The sequence below is a fragment of the Leptonychotes weddellii genome, chromosome 7 (assembly GCF_054177405.1).
Source record: "Leptonychotes weddellii isolate Sample4059 chromosome 7, ASM5417740v2, whole genome shotgun sequence".
In the NCBI taxonomy this organism is placed as follows: domain Eukaryota; kingdom Metazoa; phylum Chordata; class Mammalia; order Carnivora; family Phocidae; genus Leptonychotes; species Leptonychotes weddellii.
This window is the reverse complement of record NC_138375.1, coordinates 80,652,433-80,664,145: the sequence shown is the minus strand read 5'-3', so window position 1 is coordinate 80,664,145 and position 11,713 is coordinate 80,652,433. Positions and strand designations below refer to the sequence as shown.

General features: G+C 34.1%; 1 long non-coding RNA gene across 1 annotated transcript; it reads right to left on the bottom strand.

Moving 5' to 3' along the window:
• Nucleotides 1–834: 834 nt before the first annotated feature.
• On the bottom strand, nt 835–11,458 carry LOC115942717 (uncharacterized). The gene is made up of 3 exons (XR_004077308.2): nt 11,319–11,458; nt 2,579–2,679; nt 835–1,179 (listed from the first exon to the last, which is right to left on the bottom strand). It is a non-coding gene; the product is annotated as an uncharacterized LOC115942717 (long non-coding RNA).
• Nucleotides 11,459–11,713: the final 255 nt, after the last annotated feature.

Here is an 11,713-nt window from a genome sequence, read left to right as displayed (position 1 = left end):
CTTCTTCACTATGACTACTAGGGGTCCATTTTCTACAAATTAAGATATTCCTTACCCAGACTTACCCTGCCATATGTTTTCTCCCTCCTCGATGACCCTTCCTTCCTGTGTGTTATCTTGAGTCTTGTGCCACCAGCAGAGAGACTGCTTTCTTGCACACAATGCAGGTCCACATGTGGAATGAGGGATGGTCTGCATTCAGATTCCCACTTGCTAGAGAGTAACTGCTTATTCTTTTTCAATTCAGAGAACCTGAGGACTGTCTGACATCCTTTATGCAGACAGAAAAATGACATCTATCCTATAGAAATGCAGAATTAAGATACTGGTTTTGAAACCTGCTTCTATCTCTAGCTTTTCTGTCGCTTGGCCTGTTCCTTATGCATCTCCTGCTACCACCAGAATCAGTCACATCTGCTTTTGAAGTGGTCCTGGTGTGAAAGTCTGGAGCTGGAAAGGTTTTCTCCCACTGAAACATGTGAGGTGTAGTTGAAATAGTACTATTATTACCATCATTTAAGTCTATTTTACAGTAAATAGGCTTTTTTCCCCATTCTTTGCCAAGAACATAATCAGCAGATACACATAATTTCAATGGGAAAATATATTTTAAGATCCAGCAAAATTAATTTTTATCTCACATAATCCATTCAAAAGTTCACAGCTACCAGAACTTAGTATTTTAAAGTGGTCTGCATTTCTTGTTGTGGTGTTTATGGATGGTGTTTCAATATAACTGAATTTCTTCCCTTGATATTTTCTTGCTTAGCATTGAGAGTCAAGGGTTTATATATCAAGATGAGTAAGAGGTAACAATTCATTCTCAAATGTCTGTTAAAGCTTTTTCTTTTTTTCTTCTGGCTGGGTGAAAAAAATCGATCCTACATAATGTTAAAGCAAAAGGTAGAGTTAAAAGGTCAAGGTTCTGAACAAACTTCTCTAGGGACTGCCTGTTTGAGCTTGGGTTGGTTATTTCAGCTTTCCATGAATCAGATTCCACATCTACCAAATACCCTCAGTCCTTGTTTGCAAAATACAGAGAAGTCCTTGAGAAAATGCATTATGTGTTATAGTGCAGAATATGCTTACCTTTGAAAAGAGTGTGTTAAAGGGCTCATCGTCCACTTTTTGTGCACGTAAAATCAGCCCATGTTCTGGGGGATGCATAGACTGTCAGGGCTGCAAAGAAAGGATGTATTTAATACAGCAAAGGGTTTTGCTAACTAAATGTTGTGCACTGTAGTCAGGTTACTGAGGAAGAGGGGCTGAGGATCTTTTATGTAATAAATGTGTGAAATTCATCTTTCTTCAGTCAAAGAAATTGCTCTATCAGAAAGAGAAAAAAAAGAGAACATGTTCTATATGGGCATACTCCTTTTTAATAAAACCTTAGGGAAAGCTATTTGTTCCAGGTTGAGGTTAGGAGAAATATGACAGAAGTGAAAATATGAATTTGTTTTACAAATTTGTCCAGTATTTGGACACACAATGAATGACCCACCCAGGGGTCTATTTTTGCACAGGGCCACAAGGATTGGCGACTGTTTATAAGAGTGAGCAAAATGAACCGAGGAGAGTAATCATCAGGCAATTCAGACACAGATTGCAAGCATGGAGGAAAAGGGTGGGAACTTGCAGTTATGATGAGTAAAATCGCTGACTTTAGTCTTCAAGACTAAGTGTTAAATATGTGCTTGCTTTGTTAGGGATGAATCAGGCTGAACGACAATTGTCTGTGGTTGTGGTTATTGAGGAGAGAGCGTCAGTGTGTTATATGAGTGCCTGGCAAGTGTTCTCACCCTGTGTGAGCCTGAAAAAAAAAAAAAGTTCCCAATTACTGTTTCCATTGGCCAAGTCAGGTGATCATTCCTAGGGCATGAAAATCATGGCAGAAATTTATATAAATTACACAAGCACTGCAATACACATTATGCCACAATGTCATGTAAACTGTAATTAATATTAATATTATTGAACACAGAGAATGTTTTAAAAAGTGTGTTAAAAATGAGATTTCGAAGCTATATAATTAATAATTCTTTGATTTAGAGGAATAACAGGGAAATATCTCCAATGTAGAAAGACTATAACTTCTGACAGGTCAGCTCAGCAAGTCTGGACTAACAAACTATGCTAGGCGTAGCACGGTTCAGCCCATTATGAGGGATGAATTCATGGGAGAGGAATCAGCAAGGAAAGAGTGCTCTTCATGAAAAAGAGCAACAACAATAATAGGAGCATATTCAAGTAGTACATTGCAAGACCAGGATTATAAATCCTACAGGAATGTGGAAGAGAGATCATTCAAAATGAAAATGAAATGAAAGTTTGGATGGTCTATTTTATATTTGATCAGTTGGAAAGCAATATAGTATGACAGAAAATGAGCTACATAAGTTGTAGGAAATTCTGTCCTTTTCTTTGAGCTTCAGCTTCATCATTTCCAAGTTGGAATCACTTTAGTAAGAATAAATAATGCTCACTGACAATATATTCCATTCAGAATTTGAAACTAGACTTCAACCCAGGCTGTAAGCCATTATTTCATTTTTAATGTCTTAACTTTGTAATGTCTTACCTTAACGCCTTTCCTCATCAAATGAAAAATTATCAGATCAGAAGATAAGGTTCCAAATCTTAAGTTCTATGTCAATATTGATTGATTGAAGTCAGTGAAACCTAAAAACAAAACATAACTATCTCTTAAATTAACAACCATAAATGAATAAGTCAGTGCTTATGAACCTAGTAATTGTACAATTGCTGATGGAGTTATTCTTCAGAATGTAAATTAGAAATATCTATTATGTTCATATCTTTCAACTTAATAATTCCATTTCTAGTTATCTAAAGTATAATATTTAATGTAGAAAATCTATTCTTATAAAGGTGGTCACTTCATCCTTGATCAATAGAGCAAAGTATTAGATGCAACTAAATAAAAAAATAGAGAATTGATTAAGAAAATTGATGGAACACCGTGCAACTACTAAAACTGATAGTTATGAAGATTATTACAATGGCAACCCAAATGCCCATCTAAGTGAGAATAGATGAAAGAAGTGTGATATAGTCACGGTGTTCTACTATACAAAGTCATAATGAATGACGTAGAATGATAGACAGCATTATGAATAAGCCTTAGTAATGAGATTATTAAATGAAAAAAGTAGATTCCAAAAGATTACGTGCAGTATACTAAACTTTTATAAAGTCAGAAATAAAATACGTATTTTTTTAGGATCACATATAAGTATAATTTACAATTTATGTATGTATATACACACACAATAAATGTATATATGTATAATGTATATAATACATATGAAATGTACTTCATATATATGAAGTAAGGGAATAATAACAATAGAATTCTGAATGCCACTTCTGTGGGGGAAGGCAGCTGAGGGATGGGAAATACAGTGTGTGTTTAGGTTATTGTCAAGCTCACAGCTTTTGTGGGGATGGTGGTGAATTTCTGAGGGATTTTATAGTATTACAAATAAGTACATGCTTGAACCACTAATTAGAATGTTGTCACGAACCAAGGATTATGATTCCTGCAATTGTGTATATCTACAAGTCAAAGGGAGAAAAAGAAAAGGCACATTTTTAAAAAAAAATATATACTTTTTAAAGATTCATTAATAAAAAAGACTAGAAATTATAATAAACACAAAAAATGGTTGTGTTACTGTGGTAACTGTGTGATTTTTTTTCTTTTTCAAATTTTCTAAAATGTATTTTTTTAATGAGAACGACTGTTTATAACTCAAAAAACAGTATGCAGACCCATGGGTCTCTATGCCAGTAAACTTTTGCAAACATGAAGAAGGCAAATGAAATCATGTAAAATTGATCAGCATTTCAGCAGGCTGTTGACCAACCCCCATAGCTGGAGGACTTGAAGGAGTCACTATTGACTTTGCATTGATAACTAATTTAAGAATCAATCAAGAAAAAAGAAATGTGACTATTTGCAAGAGCACATGCCATATCTAATTTGTAATGAAAAGTTATATTACCTACTAGAAAAATCTCTATTTGGTATTGACCCAGAGAATGCAACTGTTGGGTTTCAAACATGAAAGTAGTATGACCAATATGCTCTCCTTTTCAGTTATTTCTGCAGAGGTTATATACAGAGGAATTTTAGATTAACATACATAACATGGACTTTGAGTCCATTAGTTGAATGTCGATGTGCAGAAAACCAATAGGAATAGGGGATGATTCCTAATACAAACAAACTGATTGGACACTTTGACAATGATGTTTGTAGAGCATGATATTGTTGCTGGTTGGATGTTAATGCACTAGGAGGCTCATTCAGCATCAGAAAAATATTACACCAAATTACGCTTTTATAAAGAGTTAGCTGTAAACCTTTGATTTACAAATATTTTAGACCATTTTCCACCTTCCCTTAAGCTTTTAAGATATAAGCCACATTATCATTTTAAAAATATAATGATAATTTTCATTATATTTGAAGAATACTAGATGAATTAGATGAGTGGCATACTTTGCAGCATTGTGTCATATATATTTTTCCTTGAATTTAGTGTTTTCTTTCTAGTACACCATCTGTAACACATATAAATCAGTAGATTTCACAGTGTGTTTATTCCAGTTTTATTTGCTGAGTAATTAAAAGAAAAAAAATCTTGGGCAAGAAGTAGCTTTCAGAAAACAGTCTGTTTAGGGAATTTAAAGAATATTTTCCCTTTCTCTTCTCTTTTGTGCTATTTCTAATTGCAAAATAAAAACAAAAGTTGGAAGGTATTTTATGAAGTAATTATAATTTCTTACGAATCATATTTTACAATCAAAAGCATTTGGGTTTTCTCTTCTTGCTAGTTATTTAAAGTCTATGGCTTTCAATGACAGGTGTAGAAGGCTATGTGATAAAATAAAATCGATCTTCAGATTTGAAAGAAAAATAGCTGAGTCTGAATACTCATGCTGCCACCTTGAAAAAAAAATCACATAAAATCTCTGAATCTTATTTTCCTAATATGTGAGAAGACGAAAGCAGCCCAACATAGCTTACAAGATTCCTTGAAAAATAAATGGGAGATTTTATTCAAGTGAGCAAAATTCTTATGTTTTTTAATAATTGTTTGAGAATGAAGTTCTAAACATAAACAAAATAATTGTTTTAGAATAAAGAACATGAAACCAAACTCTCCTCTCGGGGACAAGGAGGACCAGGCTGTATGTAAGAAGACACATGGAAATCCCAGCGAACCCTTTCCTAAGGGATTAACAACAGTCTCTGCAGCTCAGGCACCCAGTGTGAGACAATGCCAAAACGGCCATGTTTTCCTGAGGATGAGCATGGCAGCGCTTGCTCTCTGCAGCTGGACTGAATTCAGGCTGGGGGCTCTGAAGTAAGCACCTACATACATGTGCTGTGGAGATTCTGGACAAGAGGTGTCACTGCGTCAGAAAGTAGAGAAGAAATGCGGCACAAGTGAGCTCTTGCAATATAAACACAGCATCTGGTCTAAGGCTTCTAGCATTGCTATGAATCATCAATATATGTATTTGTTTGTTGCATTTTAAAATTATTTAAATTATTCATGTTTGTGTAGAAGGAGAGATGCAAAAAATAAAAGCAAGCAGAAAAAAATTACCCATAATCCTACCACCATAACTGCTATTAGGTGTATTTCCACCAATAGCATAGAACCACTATTAGCATTTTGGACAATATTTTTATATGTTATTTTCAATGTGTATGGGTGAAATATATGTATCTTTAAAGTGGGATCATAGCGGGACATATTTTTTGGAAAACTACCTTTAGCATTTAGCAATATATTATCAACATGCTACATATTGATCAATATAGATTGACACCATCATTTGTAATGATTGAGTAGAATTCCATTTTAAGGATGTATGAGTTATTCAAGTAATAACCTATAGCTGTACATTTAAATTATTTTCAGCTTTGCCACATTATAAATAATATTTTTGATACATATCTTCACATTTCTATCTTTATGAATCTATCTGATTATTGAAAAAATTCTTGGAAGTGGAATTGCTGAATTAAATACATTACTTCCAGTTACACTGTAGAAAGTTTCTACTAATTTTACTCCTGCCAACAATCTGTGAGAGCCCATCTCTTTTCAGTGAACCATACGGGGCATTTTCCTACTTTAACTCTTTGACAGTCTGATAACTGATGAGAAGAGAGAGGATATCTAGTCTTTCATTCATGGTTATGATTACCAGTAAGATGAAATATTTTTCATCATATCATTTGTATTTCTGATTTTTGTACCTTGCCTGTTACATGTTATTTTTATTACCAGTTTGTAAGATTTCTACATCTTAGACATTAATCCCTTTTTGTCACACATAGTTTTATTTTTCCTTGTCTGTCATTTGCTTTTTCACTTGGATTGTGGTACTTTTCCCCAGACAGATGTCTTAAAATATTTGTCTTTCAATTTTTGCCTTGAGTCTTCACTGAAAGGGCTTTCTTCACCTGTATATATGCACTTGTATTTTCTTCTAGTAGTTTTAAATTTTATTATGTACTTATATTCAATCCATTTGGAGAATTAATTTTATTTTAAGGTGTGGGTTAGGGCTTTAAATTTATCCTTGCCAAGTGGTTAACTGGATGCCACAACCATTTTTATCAAATTGTACATATTTTCCTCACCAATTTTAACTGTCGCCTTTACTATACAGTCGTCTCCCTTAACCAAAGTTTCACTTTCCAGTTTGTTACCCGTGGTCAACTGCAGTCCAGAAGTAGATGGTCCTCCTTTTGACCTATAGTCAGAAAGTCAATAGTAGCCTAATGCTATGTCCCAGTGCCTACGTCATTCACCTCACTTCATTTCATCATGTAGGCATTTTATCATCTCATGCCATCACAAGAAGGATGACGACCATACAATAAGATATTTTGAGAGAGAAAGACCACACATTCGCATAACTTTTATTATACTATATTATTATAATTGTTCTATTTTATTATTAGATATTGCTGTTAATCTCTTACTGTACCTAATTTCTAAAGTAAACTTCATCATAGGTATGTATGTATAGGAGAAAAACCATAAAATGTATTAAAGAGTATATACAATATACTTAGATATGTTACACATAGGGTTACACATAGCATATATAGGGTTCAGTAGGATTACCCATAATCCTACCACCACTAGCACTATTAGCTATATTTCCACTCTTAGCTATAGTACCACTGTTAGCATATAACCACCAGCAGCATTTAGCTACTATACTGAACAGTTTAGGGCTAGAAAATTCTACATCATCAGGACTTAGACAATAATTAAAGCTTTTCTAGTGGTGCAGCTGGTCCAAGTAGAGTTACAGATGGACATAAAAAGATGGCTTGTAACAAAATACAAAGAAAGAACTGGGAGTTAAGAAATGCCAAGGAAGAGGAGCTGGCAAAAAAGACTAAGAGAGAATAGCTTAAGAAGTAGGACAAAAGGGGAGAACATCTGAGATTTGGAAGACCAAAAAAGAGGGTTTTGAGGAGAAGGACTATTGTTTTTAAGTTAGAGAATTCTGCTAACTTATCAAGTTGTGTCTTCAAGGAAAAGTTGGATAACACTAAAAACACTAGCACTAAAGAAGTAATGATAATTGTTTTAAATTGAGTATCTAACAAATTCAGAGTCTAAGAAGAATTTTAACTTTTATACTTTTAATTAATTTCAAATACTTAGCCTTTACCTACAGTTTTTTATCTAAGCATAAAACTTCCTATTTCATTTTGTAATAGAATAGAGTCATCCTTTACACCTTGAGTTTTCCACATTCCACATCTAAATATAACAAAATCTTACAGTTTACAACTTTGAAATCTCTCCTTACAAGTCATCTCCTGCCATCTGGTCCAAGCCACCATCACCTACTGCTTGGGATGATATAACAGCCTCTGGAACTGGGTTCTGGGATTTCACCCAACCCTCCAGTCCATATTTCCCTGAGTCGGTGTGATCCTTTTACAAAATAAATCAGTCCCTATCATTCCTCTGCTGAAAACCCTTGGATGGCTTCCCGTCTCTCTCAGAGTAAAAGGAAGAGTATGTAAAATTTTCCTGCAAGTCTCCATGATCTGACCATCTGCTGCCTCATAGATGGCATCTCCTACAGCAATTTCTCCCTTACCCAATTCAGCCATCCTAACAATCCTTGAACCTACCAGTCAGTTTCCAACCTCTGGGCTCCCTCCTTCACTTCCTTCAAATTTCTGCTCAAATATCACTGTACCAAGAAAACCTTTTCTGGCCTGTTAAAGGAGCAGCCTCCTTTTCCTTGCTCTATAAACCCTTATCCTGTTTAATTTTTCTCTATGGCATTTCTCACCATCTGTCATCTTTTGTATTATGTTGTATTGCATTCCATTCTATTCTATTCTATTCTATTCTATTCTATTCTATTCTATTCTATTCTTCATTCTCTAATCTCTCCTCTCACTAGAATGTGAGTCCCATGAGGGCATGATCTTTCTTTGGTTCCCTGCTGGATCCTGAGAGCCAAGAACGGTGCCAGCACTTAGTAACTACTGGCCTGAATGAATGAACATATATCCAGATATTTAAAAAATCACCATAAACCTTCTACATCATTGCTGGCATTAAAAGTAATGTTTCCAATTTTGAAATCTTTCAGAAAGGGTTTCTTCTCCCCAACAGAAGATTCAATTTCATGCTTTGAAAGATTAAATGAAAGGGAATTTGAGTTATGATGACAGAATTTTGGAATATCATAATTTCAAGACTTTTTTTTTTTACTGATACAACTTTATTGTGATAATTGAGAATAAAAGTATTTCTTGAAAGGTCATATGGCATAAAAATGAGAAGTTTAACACTTTGGAGACTTTATAGCAAGATAATCTGGTCTTGGGAGATTTACTTCCCAGCTGCGTAACTTTGGTACCCCTCTATGCCTCAGTTTTCTCCTCTGTAAAACAAGGTCAATATTGTACCCTTTATAATGCTATCATGAGGATCAAATGATTTTGATTATATAAAGGGATTAAAAACAGTGCTTTGAACATAGTGCCTCACAAGAATTTGCTATTATTATTTATTTGATATTCGTATTATCACTTCACAAGTGGTTGCTCTTAGTTGTCAGACTTTTTTGGATTTTGTTTATTTTTCTCTGTAATGATTCCATGAAAAAATCTCTTTCGTAGGAGAAATCTAGGCAGTGTTAATTGTGTAGGTACAAAAATGGATAAGAGCGTTATGGCAATTTCCAGTCATCTGCATAAACTCTCTTTTTTTTTTTTTACTTGTGGAATTCAAACAAACTTTCTGGCCCTTACATTTTGCAAATGAATTTCTGCCTTATTTGCATGGGTAAAGTCAAAGGGGAAATAAGGTGGAATCAGCAAGGGATTCCATCATAGAATGAAATTCTAAAAGCAAGTTTTCTTGTGCCCAGAAAAGGTGATTTAGAAGAGTAAGGAGCTCCAACTTTGAGACTGAGTGGGGAAAGTCCAAAATCACACACCCTGGCTCTATGAAAAAGTCAGGTCCTTAAATATTTGTCCTCCTCAGATAAATCTGACTTAAACTATTCAGCCATACTTTTACTTCTAGACTCTAACTCCAATGATCATTTTTTTTTTTTTAGTCTTCCAAAATACCTAGAAATTTTATTTATTACAGTTGGTAAATCTACTGGAATGATGATATTAACAGTCATAACTGATATTGAACCATGGTTTTTAATTTTGCATAACCTGTGTTTATATGTATTTATCATCTTATTTGACTGTAATCTTTATAAAATTAGGTCTTTCATTTCCTTAGTAATTTCCCAAAAAGCCAAGAGCAGTGCTCAGGAAACAATATTATTGGTGGAGATCCAACAATCAAACGGAATTTTAAGGACATCATGTCTTCTCTTTCAAATATTATTGCTTTTGAAGAATATAATCTGTTATTTAAAAGTAAATTTTAACAAGGAAAACATTCCTGTTGCAAATGTAAAACATCTGACATGATTTTTTGAACAATAGTGAACACAACAAAAAGTTGATTTCTCTTCTGCCATGACCCGAGGCCTGTTTATTAGCTGTTCACTGCCTAAATGTCTCTGCTTAAAACCCAGGAACAATCAAGACTTGATATTCAATTTAACTGAGCAAAATATTCATTTTTGGTATTGAAAATACAAAAGAATTATATGAAATTATTTTCCTCCAACTCTGCCCCAGGGTTTACAATCCTGTCAGACACAAGTCATATCAATGGGAAATGGCATCTAATGAAATGCTGAAACAACAGCACTCACAGAGCCAAGAGATCAGAGAAGGAAGTCATCACTTTGTGATCTTCTCAGGGAGAAAGCGGAGCCTCAGCTAAAACCTAAAAGGTATGTAGAGTTTGGAGAAGGAGATGGGAGAAAAGACGGTTACAGTTCTTGCTTTGGAAACTTCATATTTTTTTTATCATTGGCCAGGACACATTTACAGATGATCTATTGAATTGGAAAAAAGATCTTGTCCATCTTTGAAGTCTTTGTATCTCCCGAATCTACTGAAAGGTGACTCAGAGTCTTCATAAACAAAGTCTGAGACAAAAATCTCGTGAAATTATATAAAATTGTTCCTGATTTTTTTTTTCTTTTTTTAAATACTGAAGGATTTGTTTTGCAGAGAGAGAGGCATTAAGCAGAGGGAGAAGTAAAACATATCCCCAACATTTATCATAATAGAATCTAGTATCTTTTATTTTGTCACTTACACCCTGGGGAAATACACTACAAACTCCATTTTTACCTGCTCAAGTCCTTCTTTTTTGTAGAAAAATTAGCATTAAAAATATCCTTAGTTAAAGTCATCATATCAATGTAAGTTATAACAAACTGAATGAAATAAAAAGCAATTGATCATTTTTATTATTTGCAAAATGTTTAATTGTGATTTTTCTGAAAAAGAAACTAACCACTACCACTGCTACCACAACAGAATTATTTACAGGATCTAATAATGTGGGGGGCAATAGATTAAAGGAGATGGGGAAAGAGAAAAGGCAATTCTGTTAGAGAATCAAACAATAATAAATAGTAAATACAATAATACAATAATAAATAGCACTATTGTTATAACATTTAGCATTATTTTATTCTAATTTTAATATGTGTCACCCTATAAAAATCCTGCCTCTTAACTTTAAAAGAAAGCTATTGATCCAAGATATTTCAAGGGATTTCGGGGAAAGAGAATGAGGGAGATACAGGGATTGGGAGAAATTTATAGCTGGAGCTGATAGTGAGTGAAAATTTAGAGTACATACCTAGCATGTTTTGTGCTTCCTTTCTTCCAGAGAGGAAATGACACTTTAGATTCCCCGGGATGCTGGAACCACATGCAAAAAAGGATGGGCAAATTTGTCATTCAGAATTTATGAAGGATATTTTTTCTTCTCACTGACTAAAAAGAACAAATCAAACACTAGGTTTCCAATTCTGAAAATTAGTAGACTCTGGAGAGCCAATTAAACATTATTCCCCTATCTCGACTCTGTTTTAACATCCTTCTTTATTGCACACTGTTTCTTTCGCTCACAAGGCAGGTAGATGGTGTTATCAGGCTAATTTGGGGACAGTTATCATTATAATGTAATTTTTTGCAATTATGTGGTAGACCAGGTGGCAAGACAGCATGGCTTTGCATTGCCAAGGTGCAAAA